Here is a 15,285-nt window from a genome sequence, read left to right as displayed (position 1 = left end):
GTTTTCTTTCTTCTTTCCACTCTTGAGCTCTCAACCGCTTCTCTTGCTTCCTTTCGCTTCCGAGCTTCATCTTTGGACTGAAAAACACAATTTAACACTTTTAAGTACCTTTTGTCCATAATATGCAACAATTTAGCCAATATATGAATAATAAACTACACTTAATACACACTAAATATGCACATATCATGCTATTATATGTTAGCGGGCGAGGCCCTATGACAGGCGAGGCCTAAGTGAAACAGATTTGTATTCGAGCGGGGCTCGGAGCCAGGCGGGGCCTGGAGCGGTGGAGCCGTTGTAGCGGGCGAGGCCTGAGGTAGGGGTGAGGCCCAGGATAGCGGGCGTGGCCCAGTATGTGGTTATGCATGGTATGTGGTAGGGTGGGGAACTCATTAAGCTTCGTGCTTACGGTTTTCAGTTTTGGTTTCAGGTACTTCCGGTAGCGGAGGGAAGAGCTCGGGGTGATCGCATGGCACACACCATAGATTAGATAGCCTGAGAATGTTTTACTCTGATAACGAACATGTGTTTTGGAAATTAATACTCTGATTATGTTTTGTTTTGATGATCTTGCTTTAAGTAATGTTTTATTAAAAGAAATTTTTAGTCTTGAATTTTGGGACGTTACATTTCTGGCCTCACAGCCTCAGCCTGGGCCCCATGAATAGCATCCAACACCGGGGTCATCACTGTCAATCTCAAACAAACATCTCGCATTTGGGCGCCCTCCGCCCTACGGCTCAGTGCATCAGCTACAACATTAGCCTTGCCCGGGTGGTACAGGATTTCACAATCATAATCCTTGACCACGTCCAACCACCTCCTCTGGCGCATATTCCGGTTGGGCTGATCCATCAAATACTTCAAGCTCTTGTGGTCTATGTATATCGTACACCGAACCCCATACAGATAATATCGCCAGATCTTGAGGGCGAACACTACCGCTCACAGTTCCAAATCATGAGTGGGATACCTCGACTCATGAGGCTTAAGCTGCCTTGATGCATATGCTATCACATGCCCCCTCTGCATAAGCACCGCTCCCAATCCGGATATCGATGCATCAAAATATACCACAAAATCCTCCATCTCTTCCGGAAGGGCTAATACTGGGGCTTCGCATAATTTCTGGCGAAGTGTCTCGAACAAGGTCTGCTGCTTTGGACCCCAAGAAAACGCAGCACCCTTCCGGGTCAACTTGGTGAGTGGAACGGCGATCTTCGAGAAATCCTTAATAAATCTCCGATAATAGTCGGCCAAACCCAGAAAGCTCCTGATCTCGGTGGGTGATCTCGGTACCTCCCACCTCATGACCGCCTCAATCTTGGCCAGATCGACCAATATCCCATTCTGGTTAACGAGATGCCCCAAAAATTAAACCTCTCGTAGCCAGAACTCACATTTGGAGAATTTGGCATAAAGCCTCTCCGATCTCAGAACTCCGACGATCTCCCTCAAATGCTCCTCATGCTGCTCTCTGGATCTCGAATACACCAATTTGTCGTCGATGAACACGATCACTGAGCGATCCAACATCGGTCTGCATACCCTGTTCATGAGATCCATGAACACCGCCGGTGCATTGGTGAGTCCGAAAGGCATCACCACGAACTCGTAATGCCCATAACGAGTCCGGAATGCTGTCTTCTAGACGTCCTCCTCCCGCACCCTCACCTGATGATACCCAGACCTCAAATCGATCTTGGAGAACCAAGATGCTCCCTGCAACTGATCGAACAAATCATCGATCATCGGCAATGGGTAACGGTTCTTGACCGTTAGCTTGTTCAACTCACAATAATCAATGCACATCTGGTGCGAACCATCCTTCTTCTTGACAAAAAGAATAGGCGCCCCCCATGGCGAACTGCTCGGCCTGATAAATCCCTTCCCCAGTAACTCTGGAGCTGCGAGGATAGCTCCTGCATCTCCGGAGGCGCAAGGCGATAAGGCGCCTTGGCGATAGGCGCAGCTCCCGGAACCAATTCAATACCGAACTCTACTTGCCTCTCTGAAGGCACACCCGACAACTCCTCTGGAAACACATCCAGAAACTCACGCACTATCGGGACCTCATCCACTGACTTCGGTCTCTCTGAATCAACCCTCGCATCCATCACATATGCAACAAATCCCTTACAACCCTGCTGTAGACTCTGTCTCGCTCTGGCGGCCGAGCAAAATGCTGACCCCGTACGTGTACCCTCGCCGTACACCGTAAGAACTCCCCCACTAGGGTCTCAAATCGTCACCAATTGACGCTCGCAGTCTATCACCGCTCCATATCGACTCAACCAATCCATACCCACTATAACACACACATCCCCCATCGTGATCGGAACCAGATCTATCGGAAACTCCACACCGAAGATCTCAAGGACACATCCTCGAATCACATCAGAGGCATACACTGCTCGCTCATTAGCTATGGAAACTCGCAGAGGTCGATCCAATGCCTCCCGACGAATACTAATGAGCTGACTAAATGCTACGAAAACAAACGACCGACTCGCACCCGAGTCAAATAATACCAAAGTAGGCACATAACTCACAAGGAAAGTACCTTCACACATCATCATATAAGCATAAAAACTCAACTCAAATAAAAGATGAATAGAGAATACATACCAGCCACAACATAGGGCGCCGCGCGGACCTCCTCCGCAGTCAACTGAAATGCTCTCCCACGAGCCTTCGGGGCCTCGGCGTTCACCGGCCGAACCTCGGTAGTCCTAGCAGCAGGTGCAGATCCATGAAGAAGCTGAGGGCACTCGGCCTTCTGATGGCCGGTCTGGTTGCAATGAAAGCAAACCGAAAATCCCTTGGGGCAATCTCTCGTGATATTCCCTTCCTTCCCGCACTTGTAGCATACTCCAGCCCTACACGACCCCTCGTGACTCTTACCGCACTTCCCACAAGTACGGCCCTTTGTGCCCCCAGATCTAGAATCAACGGGTCTAGCCCGCTTGGCTGCCGGCTGAGACTGAGCCGGTCGCCGGTCCGCCCTCTGTGACTCGGCCTCCTCCCTGGCCTGAGTCTCCAACTCAATCTCCCTCTTCCGGGAATTTGCCTGGAGCTCAGCAAATGTCCGATAAGTCGAGTTCACCACGAACTCCCGAATATCTCTCCTCAGAACACTCAGATAACGGCTCATACGAGCCTGCTTAGAAGACACCTGCTCAGGGCAAAACATCGCCCTCTCATGAAACTTCCTGGTGATCACTGCCACAGAATCAGTACCCTGCTTGAGGGTCAAGAACTCCTGAATCAACCATTCCCTCTCCACCGGGGGAACATACTCCTCTCTAAACATAGCGGTGAACCTCTCCCAGGTCACCTCGGAAATCTCAGCCAAAGTGAAGTTCGTCGTCATGAACTTCCACCAATCCTTTGCTCCCAAGCGGAGCTGGTTCAGGGCGAACCGAATCCTCAAGTGCTATGTACAAGAACACATATAAAAACATCCCTCGATGTCATAAATCCATCTCACAGCGGCAATCGGGTCCTGCGTCCCGTCGAACTCTGGTGGTTTCGTGTTGCTGAACTCCCGAAACAACAACGAGTCACCTCCCTGAGGTCTGGCAGCAGCAACAGCAGCATAAATCTCTTAGGCTAAGGCATCACAAATCAGGCCACTCTAGTCCTAATATGTATACCTAGCCTACTCTAGCATGTATAATGTAACATAACATATCTCATAACACATAATGTAAGGGTACTTTTGGGGATTCACCGTTCGGGTGCTGGCTGATCGTACATACGGCTCTGCTCTGTTTGTCTCAAAACTCTTTTTACTCTTTTCAAAAATTTTACTTCATTATAAATTTTCTCAAATCCTTAGTTTGAGTTCAGATACGCCCGAAGATGCATCTGAATCCCTCAAACCAAGGCTCTGATACCAACTTGTAACACCGTAAAATTTGAACAATTTTTCACTTTTGAAAAACCATAAAATATCATTCACAATCATTTTAAAAACATTGTATCAGTACAAAACCCCAAGATCAAAATATATAAACTCCAATGTGCGTGTGTACGAATCATGTCGGCGCCTTCCCGCGCTCATCACTAGTACCTGAAACACATAACACAACAATTATAAGCATAAATGCTTAGTGAGTTTCCCAAAATACCACATACAACACATACGCCACTCGAGGCTATAATACGACCCTCTGGTCGATGTGTCTCAGCGGGACCCTCCAGTCCCGTAGCTCGTTGGACCCTCTGGTCCGATCATAGCTCGTTGGGCCCTCCGGCCCGGTCTGTATCATTGGACCCTTCGGTCCGGTCTATATCATCATACGACATACATATAACACATAGCACATAATCTCATACATAACACATAAGACCCTCTAGTCCACACATAATACTGCTCTAGGTAACATATAGTGAGAAGACTCACCTCAGGTGTCTCGGTAAGTCTCTGACCCGGTAGGGATGTGATCTAGCCTCCGCCTAATTGTTGGATTAGTGTCTAAGTCCATAACTATTTTGGTATGTACTTGACCCGATGGTGCATGGTTCTTTTGGGTTGCCTTCACCAAAGCAACTTGATAGGATGAATTATGGAGAGAAAGGATTAAATATGATTTATTAATATATTATGGAAATAATATATTAAAGGAGAAATCATACCGTTTAATTAATATTAGTCAATAATTAATTGGTAATTAGTTTTGTGACTAAAAGAGATTAATTAAACTTAAGGTACTGGAATTGTAATTATAAGATAATTGCAATTTGGGCCATGGATTGCCTTGTATTAAGGGGTGGACGAATTCTATGGGGAAACCCATAAGGAAATCGTCCAAGGCTTTAATTAAAGGAGTCTATGGGTTGCTTAGGGCTTAAGCATCCAAATTAGGGTTTCCTTTTTAGATAACCCTAATGGCCTCACTATATAAAGACCCCTTATGACCCAAAAACGTGGAGAAGACTCCTCTAGGGCTTGTAGACATTTTTGGGCAGCCTCCATCCTCTCTCCTCTTCATCCTCTTGCTTATGGTGTTTGTGAACCATTAGAGGAGTGACAATTGTGACTCTAAGCTTCCTAAAGTCAATTCAAGGAGGAATTGGGATTGTTATTACTACATAACAATCAAGGTAATATCTTAAACCTAATTATATGTTAATATCGATTTCCATATGCTAGAATTAGGGTTTATAGTCTTCGATAACTTTCATGTACAATAGAGAAACCTAGATCCAAGCATTAGGGTTTGTATGAGCACATAGGATGTTCTTAGGACCAAAACCCATCAGTGGTATCAGAGACTTGATTGGTTTCTATTGTATTGATGCCTTGTTAATTTGTTCATGCTTGAAAAAATCGTTTTTTTCTCCTGCCTGATGTACTCGGCGAGTCCCATTGTGGACTCGACGAGTAGGCCCCTACTCGGCGAGTCCATTAGGGGACTCGACGAGTTTTGCTGTCTGACAGACGGATTTTTGGGATTTTTACCTATTTTGACTTAGGATAATTTCCATAATTGTTTAAACTTAATAAAATTCGAATTTTGTTAATCCCTTATGATTATCCTTGTCAAAATAAAAGATTTTGGTCATCTAATTAGATAATTGTTACCTTATTTGATATATGTTAAGTTATGGAAATTATTTGATCATTATCTTGCAAGAATTTGAACTAGATCTAATTAGATAACCACCAATTATACTTAATTGCCTTATTTGAATTGTGTGATCTAGAATATTCTTGACAAAGTTTGGAATAGTTTCAAATTAATCCATTTAGGTTTTATAGTTTAAATTTAAACCCAAAAGTTTTGTTGTTTTGAAATCTAAATAGTTAAAACCCTAATGTTTTGAAAAGGTTTCAAAACTTGCCCTCAAGTTTTGGAATTTAAATTTTGATTAATAGTTTAATTTTGATGTATATTTAAATTCTAAACCCTAAGTTTTTGAAATGTTTCAAAACTTGCCCTCAAGTTTTGGAATTTAAAAGTTGATTAAAAGTTTAATTTAGGAATGTTAAATTCTAAAACCCTAGTATTGTTTTGAAAAGTTCAAATCACACCCTTATGGTTTTATTAATTAATTAAGGTGTATAATTAAAGGAAGTTTAATAAATCCATAAAAGTTTTGGTTTACAATTTAATTGAATTAAAAGTATAATTGTTAAATTTAACCACCTAATATTTTAAAAGTGTAAAATACACCCTATATTATATATAACATTAAAAGTCTAACATTATATATATGTATGAATAAAAGTCAGTCTTACCGTTAGTAGGCCTCATTCACGAAGCTGGTCTATAAGGGGTGTTTAAGGAAATTGCCTATAAAATGGCGATTGAATGGGTATCCACTCTTACCCACCGCACTCAGTGGAGGGTCGTTAGCCGAAAAGGTAGGATAGGATGAAACCATCCATTATAAGTATAATGAATTATTAAAGTAACTAAATGTTTTCATAAGATTCCCAATCTTAGTTACTTAGGCAAAAGTGAATTGATGCAATTCCATGAAATTACACTTTGTGCCCTTGCGAAGACGTTAGTGGAGCGTGTGTGGTTTACCGGCACACTAAATGGTTCTAAGCAAAGGTAGCAAAGGGTGACTCAATGTTTGTCATAGTTCGGTGGAGCGTGTGTGGTTTACCGGCACATCGAATCGGTGACTGTAACATGTGAGGGCACCATGTAAGTTTGCATGGTTATTCACACCCGCTTTGTGATCCTCGGCATCCCAGTCACAAACTAGAGGGGCATATCGAGATTTAAACATGCCATTGAAAGTTCAATGAATCTCAAAGGATCTAGGAGTTTTCATAGATTTAAAACTTAAATTTCCTTTTCGTTTTTTCGTGGTGGAAATTAGTGAATCGTCATTCACTTACCTTCAAATATTCTGCAATTAGGGTTACGACATCCCTCTCCCGAGTTGTAGAATATTGTGTTGGGTCCTAGCCTTAGTATCTCATTTGGGTGATTTGCTAAGGACTCTATCAATCAACTAACTTGAATTTGTTTTCTCCCGTATTGTAGATGTCAAAGTTCGACAACTATGGTTTTCTCAAATCCCGTGGAACAAGCATTCCACATGAAGATCATATTCCACGATTCGATCGAGGAACAAGATATCATACTTCACTTCCTCCTCCTCCTCAAATTATTCTCCCTAACCCACAAGTTCAAAGGCTTGAAAAGTTCAAGATCACTCAAGCCCTTTTGGCAAGTAAACATAAAGAAGGAAAGTCGGTGTGTGCACACGTCCTAGGGATGAAGTCACACATTGATAGGTTAAGAATGTTGGGATCCGTTGTCTGTGAGGAAATGGCTGTTGATTGGGTTCTTCAGTCACTACTCATATAGTGAGTTCGTAAGAGAGTACTATATGATGAACCGCGACGTGACCCTTATAGATCTCACCTATATGCTTATTGCTGCTGAATCAGCAATGGTTTGGCGCAATGGAAAAGCAAAGTTGATTGGTGAATCTGCCTTCAAGACCTCTATGGATATAGACAATGGCAACGAAAGACATGCTATGATCGAAAAGTTTGATGATAAGAGAAAGGCAATGTCTAAAGTAGTTCCATGTCATGTTCCAAAAGAGTCAATTTGCTTTTATTGCCAAGAGAAAGGGCATTGGAGACGAAGTTGCCCCATTTACCTAAGAGATCTAAGAGATGGGAGAGTCGAAACGTATGGCTCTAATATAGGTAAAATCCACTAACTAACTCTTTTAAGCTTCTGTTCTAGATTCTTAATACATAATGTGATAAGATTACAATTGATGTTTTTGTAGAATCGAAGAAAAGAAAGGGAGCTTAAAGGAAGAAGTGAGCAGAATCTAACCATGAAGGAATGGATTTCGATCGCATTTCTCGAAGATTAGATTCTTAAGATACTACTTAGAGTTAGAGTTAGATTGCTAAGAAAGATGTATTAGCATAAGTTTTTCAATGAGTTGCATTGTAAGGACAAATTTTTTCGCAATAAAATAAATTTTGATTTTAAATTTTATTTATTTATCCTTGCAATGGCGTGTATGAAAAAATGATGTTAAAATGTTTCTATTATTAGCAATAATAGATTTGGTTCTTATTATGTTATTTATGGAAAGTCGAGAGTTTACCAAATAGGGAGAGTTTCTCATCGCCCAAGTTTCAATTGGACAGAAATTTGGAATCACGCAACTTGGTTGCATGATGAATGAGAAATTTCATATTTGGAAATTAGACTAGTTCGTTGACAAAGTGTCAAGTGAAGGACTAGGAGATCGAGCACACAAAGTTGCGTGTTGGTCAATTCCATCATAAGACTAACAAAGATATTCGTCATGTTTTACTAAAAGTTTAGTAAATGTGATTATACTTACAAGATTAAGTGTAATTCGTAATTGATTAAAAAGGTTTAAATCAATAGCAAAACGAATAAGAAGAATCATGTAGGCAGAAAGATAAAAGTTTCTCCATTCTAAGAAGAAGGGAGAGTAGCTTTTATGTTTTATGATAGGTCTTAATGATTAAGAACCATATCTCAATTGATCCTCTAAGTGAGTCTTAGTACAATTGTATGTTTAAGAAGAGGAATCAAGGATTAAAGAAATGGTTAAATCAATAAGTCAATCATACTTCGTTCCAAGACAAGTCTTAATGTTAAGAGTGTGACATTGAGTGATAAGTATTAAGAAGGTTTATAACGTTCATCAAATATGGAAAGTTGTGATGTCTTGGATAAGACAAAGACCAGCTTGAACCAATTTATGAAGTGTTTTGATAAATGCTACACTAACTCTTGAATATTTGTTTGTCAAGAAATGGTTATTGACAAGAGAATCTTATATGTCAAGGAGTCAGTGGGAGTCTTATTGGTCTTGAAAGGTTTCAAGAACAAATCAAATAGACCTTATCGATCATCACTAGCACACAAGTTGAGGTTTACAACATATCATGTTGACATTATTTTGTTTCTGTGCCGTTCCAATTGAGTTAATTATGCATGTGAGCCCTATGAGTTCTCATTTGAATGCATAAAGGGCAAGGAACTTGATCAATGGAAAGTACATTGATAAGAAAAGGTGAGCTGCTTAACTACTTGGAAGACGTGGTGGGCAGCTGTGCTACCATAAGGCAAGAAATCGAGATTAAGAAATTCGGTCCATATGAGTTTGAATTTGCCGTAAACCTTGGTTTTAACAAATTCACATGGATAGGAACACATACACCGTTTAAATCTAAGTGTCATAAGATTTCTTACTTCATGAAAATGATTGTGAGGAAATGATTTCACTAAGAAAGATTTTAAGAATATAGTGATTGTAAAATTGCATTCTCGAATTCGATTATGGTTACGGTATCCCTTTCCATAATTTGAATTGTGAGGTTTGGCAATTGTTTACACACACATATGAACTATCTAAGGCAAAGGTGTATAAGTTCAAGAAGCCTTGATAAAAGATTATCAAAGCACTAAGTATTAGAAACATGAACTTAAGAAATTCAATAAACATTGTTTTTCTGAAAGTTAAGTTGTTTCTGAATACATGTCAAAGCTAGTGGGAGCATAAGTGTTATGTTGTATAATAATCATCATGATAGTGGGAGCATAAATGTTATGATTGTATGATTATTAAAGCACATATTGCAAGTTGGCAATATTAATTATAGAAAACAAGAGTTATAGTTTGCAAAGTTGTAAGGGTTGTAAAGTTGTTTTACTATAATTAAGGGAGAGAATATTATGCTTCATTTCAAATCTAAAGGCTTAGGTTGAGAAAGGTTAATAAATTTAGTCAAAAGTACATAGTGTGTTCTTAAAATTTCGATTATGACTACGGCATTCCTCTTCACAATTCAAATTTTGAGAACATAGCAAATAAAACATTATGCGTCGTGTCCCATACGCTTCGGGTATAGGATCGATTGCAAATGCTTTAATATTTGACCATTCTAAAATTTTCCAAATGTCTAACGCATTTAGAGGGAAAAGGGACTAGAATCGGTTTTGACTAAAATAATTAAACAACTATCAAAGGACAATCCAAAGTTTGACGAGGATTGGTCGCTTGTGAGTAGTTGGAAGTATGGTATTGGATGGACCATATCGACATTATTATGAATAGAAAAGATTCTATTAAGAATGAGTTGTCATATGGAAATTATGGAAATGTTTCCATATTGGATGGACCATATCGACATCATTACGAATAGATAAGATTCTATTAAGAATGAGTTGTCATATGGAAAATATGGAAGTGTGTCCATATTGGGAATTGAATATTGAAAATCTATGTCTAGATTAGAAACTTTTATGTAAAAGGATGTTCAAAGAATGTACTTTGAGTGAGAGACATCGTATCTAAGGAATTGTCTTGTAACAATCTCCGATAGAGGACTTTGTAATATCATTGGCAATAGTCTTTGTGACTTTGGTGCAGTGACATTACGAAAGGATCGTTGCATAGAATGTTAGAATCTAGCATATTCTATAAGTGGCAAGAATTTGCTATTATTTCACTTATGGAAAAAGGATTTGGAGTTGTGAAATGAGAATGATTGGAAATGTGCTCAATTTGGTCTATTTCACAAAGTAAGAACCATAGGTAAACATTTTGTGCATGCTAGGAGCATGGGACAAGTGTAGTAATTCAAGTAAGAAGTTGATTACCCGAAACGACAAATAATGAGTAATTGATATGGTGATAAATAAAAGGAGTTTTATTTTTACTCAAAGGTTTGAGGCCATATGGGATTAGTATTATTCTTGTGTTTCACATTTGCATGTTTTGACTTCCAGAATAATTGAATTTATTAAGAATAATCAAATTATTCGAATGGGCCACAGTCGTTCATATGTTGGAAGTAGATATGAATGAAGACTGTCGTGAATTGGTGAGTGGATTGTCTAAAAGAGTATTATACATAAGCAAATGTTTGCTGCAACGTTCATGAGTGCTTATGAATATGATTTGAGCATTGGATTAAACCCACGCTCACTTGGATCACTCCATGGATTGTATCACGAGTGATTGGTGAGACGATAACATCTTATATTCTTGAAACCGAGATGTGTGAGTTGTATCTTGCAAATCGGTTGCACATTGATAATATGTAAACGCACCAGTAACTTGGTGTTATAAAACATATTGTTGTGTGTGATTCGGTGAGTAAGTGCAAGCAAGCATTGTATCAAAGTTTATGCGTTCCTTTTATCCAAAGTAGGATAAAAGCGATATCTTTGGGCCCCTCGATGATTTTGTGATGACAAACGTAAATGCTCGGCCGGGCTAGGGCTAATTTGATTTGTTCAATTAGTCAGTCGTCATAAATCAGGAATCGAGATATAGTACAAAGAGAATGATTTGAAATCATGTCTCATACGATATCTAGAATGGAGGAATATATGATCCCTTATCTTAAGGACACGCGTATCTGATATGATCAGAGTTGAAAGCAGCTTTGGAAAGCTACGATTGCAGATCAGGATCTGAAGTCATACGTAGAATAGTTATTAGACTTATCCAAGTGGGAGACTGTTGGATTAGTGTCTAAGTCCATAACTATTTTGGTATGTACTTGACCCGATGGTGCGTGGTTCTTTTGGGTTGCTTTCACCAAAGCAACTTGATAGGATGAATTATGGAGAGAAAGGATTAAATATGATTTATTAATATATTATGGAAATAATATATTAAAGGAGAAATCATACCGTTTAATTAATATTAGTCAATAATTAATTGGTAATTAGTTTTGTGACTAAAAGAGATTAATTAAACTTAAGGTACTGGAATTGTAATTATAAGATAATTGCAATTTGGGCCATGGATTGCCTTGTATTAAGGGGTGGACGAATTCTATGGGGAAACCCATAAGGAAATCGTCCAAGGCTTTAATTAAAGGAGTCTATGGGTTGCTTAGGGCTTAAGCATCCAAATTAGGGTTTCCTTTTTAGATAACCCTAATGGCCTCACTATATAAAGACCCCTTATGACCCAAAAACGTGGAGAAGACTCCTCTAGGGCTTGTAGACGTTTTTGGGCAGCCTCCATCCTCTCTCCTCTTCATCCTCTTGCTTATGGTGTTTGTGAACCATTAGAGGAGTGACAATTGTGACTCTAAGCTTCCTAAAGTCAATTCAAGGAGGAATTGGGATTGTTATTACTACATAACAATCAAGGTAATATCTTAAACCTAATTATATGTTAATATCGATTTCCATATGCTAGAATTAGGGTTTATAGTCTTCGATAACTTGCATGTACAATAGAGAAACCTAGATCCAAGCATTAGGGTTTGTATGAGCACATAGGATGTTCTTAGGACCAAAACCCATCACTAATCACACAAAGTAATACTCTCATAAATACCACTATACTCAACCCTAAAAGTTAACAAAAGTCAACGGTCAAACTTTGACCCGACTCGTCGAGTTATTTGGGCGCCTCGGCGAGTCTACACGTGTCCACTGACTCTCTTAGTCCCTCTCTTATCACGTCGAGTACTTCCCCTGACTCGACGAGTCACACCTGGCATGAATTGCGGGGCCACCCCGACTCAACTCGCCGAGTCTCAAGAACAACTCGGCGAGTTCGGCCTTGAACTCCAGTCCCCCCTAACTCTCCCTGACTCTCCGAGTTATTCCCCAACTCGGCAAGTCTACTCACTGAGTGATTTACGGGAAACCCTCATCCTACTCGCCGAGTCTGTTCTTCGGACTCGGCGAGTTCATGCCATGCACAAACTCCATACAACTCCCGAGGTCAGATCTGTTCCATACATTCATAGATCTGGCCTTCCCAAGCATGATAATAACGTAAAGTTCAGACCTTGACACTCATATAACATCTAAATGGTCTAACTTGGTGATTTAGCCCCAAAAATTACATCCCAAGCTCATGGCTCCCAAAATGACTCATAAAGCTCCAAGGGTTAAGGTCTCTGGACCTCTTTGGGTCCAGATCCAAGACATAGACTCGAGAAGGGACCAAATGCTCCATTTATCCAACCTCTAAAAGGGTTAGAAAACTCTAACACTAAGAATCAACACCAAAACTAAAGAAGGTCCGAACAAAATACCTCAATATGGTCTCTAAGAACTCAGAAATCACCAAAATCGCACCTCCTTTAGCCTCCTCTTGCCTTGGTCACCTCCCTCTTGCAAAAACACCAACAAAAGGATCAAGAATGGCCCCTCCTTCCTCACAAACGCTCTAGATCTCTTAGGGTTTCTCTCTGGGGTTTGGTGGCCGCAAATGACGGCCCTAAGGGCCTTTAAATAGGTCTCAAACCCTGGAAATTAGGGTTTCATTAAACAGCGTGGACTCGCCGAGTCCAGCTATGAACCCGGATAAGAATCCGCGACCATACTCGGCGAGTTTAAACACCAACTCGCCGAGTCTCCTCACAACTTCCAAAATATAAAGAATAAAATATAATACCTGAAAATCCGGATTTTACATTGTGGGCCTGATTTGGGTTCCTATGTTCGTAGGTTAGATCGCAGCAAATCAATTGCCTACTACGTTGTGCATTTGTCTTTCACATTCAAGCGTCGACTTCATTCAATAATGATTCAATCATTCATGCCTCCATTCTTTGTGAGTTCGTTTTATCGTTCATCACAGAGGGGAGAGCGATAGAGGGCTTATTCGATTTTGTTTGTGAGATACTGAGATTATTTAGGGCAAATGTCTAATGTCAAATGGTCAATGGTATCGGGTATCCTATCCTAGTATAAAGTATAAATTGTATAGTGTATAATACTTAATACATTTAAAAAATATATAATTTTTTTATTAAAATTCTAAACGGGTTGGCAGGTCAACCCGTATATTTCTTGAGAAACTCATATATGACATGTTTAATAAACGAGTTGATGAGTTGGTGGATTGACAGGTTGAAAAGCTCAACTCAAACTCATTTATTTCGTGTTGTGTTATGGGTCGTGTCAAAATTTATCAGACCTACCACAAAAGAGAATGATGTTCCCTATGACGTTGCCAATATCTCCCCATAAATCCCTCAACATGTTGCCCACTCCCTCTGTCCTAACTCTATGAATCAAACTCACCCTAAATCTAATAAACCTTACAATAAAATATTTTTCACAAAATTTCTAGTTACTCATGTAATGGGATTCATGATATTTAGGTTTTTGGTCTTTAGTTATTAATACAAAATAATTTCATTGGATATTCATATTTCCTTATGATTGGATATTTAATATCTCATATATATATATATATATATATATATATATATATATATATATATATATATATATATATATATATATATATATATATATATATATATATATATATATATTAACCGTAAGACAAAATAGCCATAGAAGAGTTATGGGTATCGAAATAGGCGGCCATATCCCTACTTTATGGTACATGTTTTAATGGCGATACATTCATTAATATAACATGTTATATGGTATTAATTTGAGCAAATACATTGGCAAAGCATGGGCAACACCACCACATTAATATAACATGTTATCTAGGAACATTATGTGAAATTTGTAATTCCATGGTTATAATTGTAAATTTACACCATTATCTTTCAGAAAAGTTGAAAAATCATATAAAAAAGGGTAAATCTTGTGCGACCACTTGTTGATGTATCATTTTCATAATGAACATAGTTAAAAACACAATGAGACTCCTCAGACAACATTTAGATACCGTTTGATAGTTTCTGTATGGAAAAATGTTGTCTGGTAAAGTGCTGTCTGGGAAAGTTTTCTGACTGGAAAAGAAATCATGTTGTTTGATTGTACATCTGATTGACTGTGCTGAATGATGAAAAAAAGTAATAAAAAATAAAAAATAAAAATTTAAAAAAAATTATTTAAAAAAATTAATAATCCAAGAAAAAAAGAAAAAGGTGGGGTTTGGTGCATAATTGTCTTTCCATCCCATTCAACCAGAAAGATATGATTTTGGGGTTTTCTGGGAAAGACATATCTTACCGGAAAAGACCATTTTTTTGTGCAAATCAAACAATCTTTTCGGTCCATTCAGACAGAAAAACCTGTTTGGACCTGAAAATATGTGTATCAAACGAGGCCTTACTAAATCTTAGCTAATTTGACAAAATTAGTTTAGGATTAGATTAAAATATGTATGGATCGCATCATTCTAAAATAAATAAATAAATTGTCAATACATATTAAAAGTTTATTTCATAAAAGAAAACGTTTTATCATAAAATAGAGTAAATTATACGAATGGTCCCTATAGTTTGGGATAATTTGTATGTTTGGTCCATAATTTATTTTTTTAACCTAGAAGGACCTTATA

Source organism: Lactuca sativa, chromosome 6 (genome assembly GCF_002870075.4).
Source record: "Lactuca sativa cultivar Salinas chromosome 6, Lsat_Salinas_v11, whole genome shotgun sequence".
NCBI classification, from domain to species: Eukaryota; Viridiplantae; Streptophyta; class Magnoliopsida; order Asterales; family Asteraceae; genus Lactuca; species Lactuca sativa.
Note: the sequence above shows the minus strand (reverse complement) of the source record.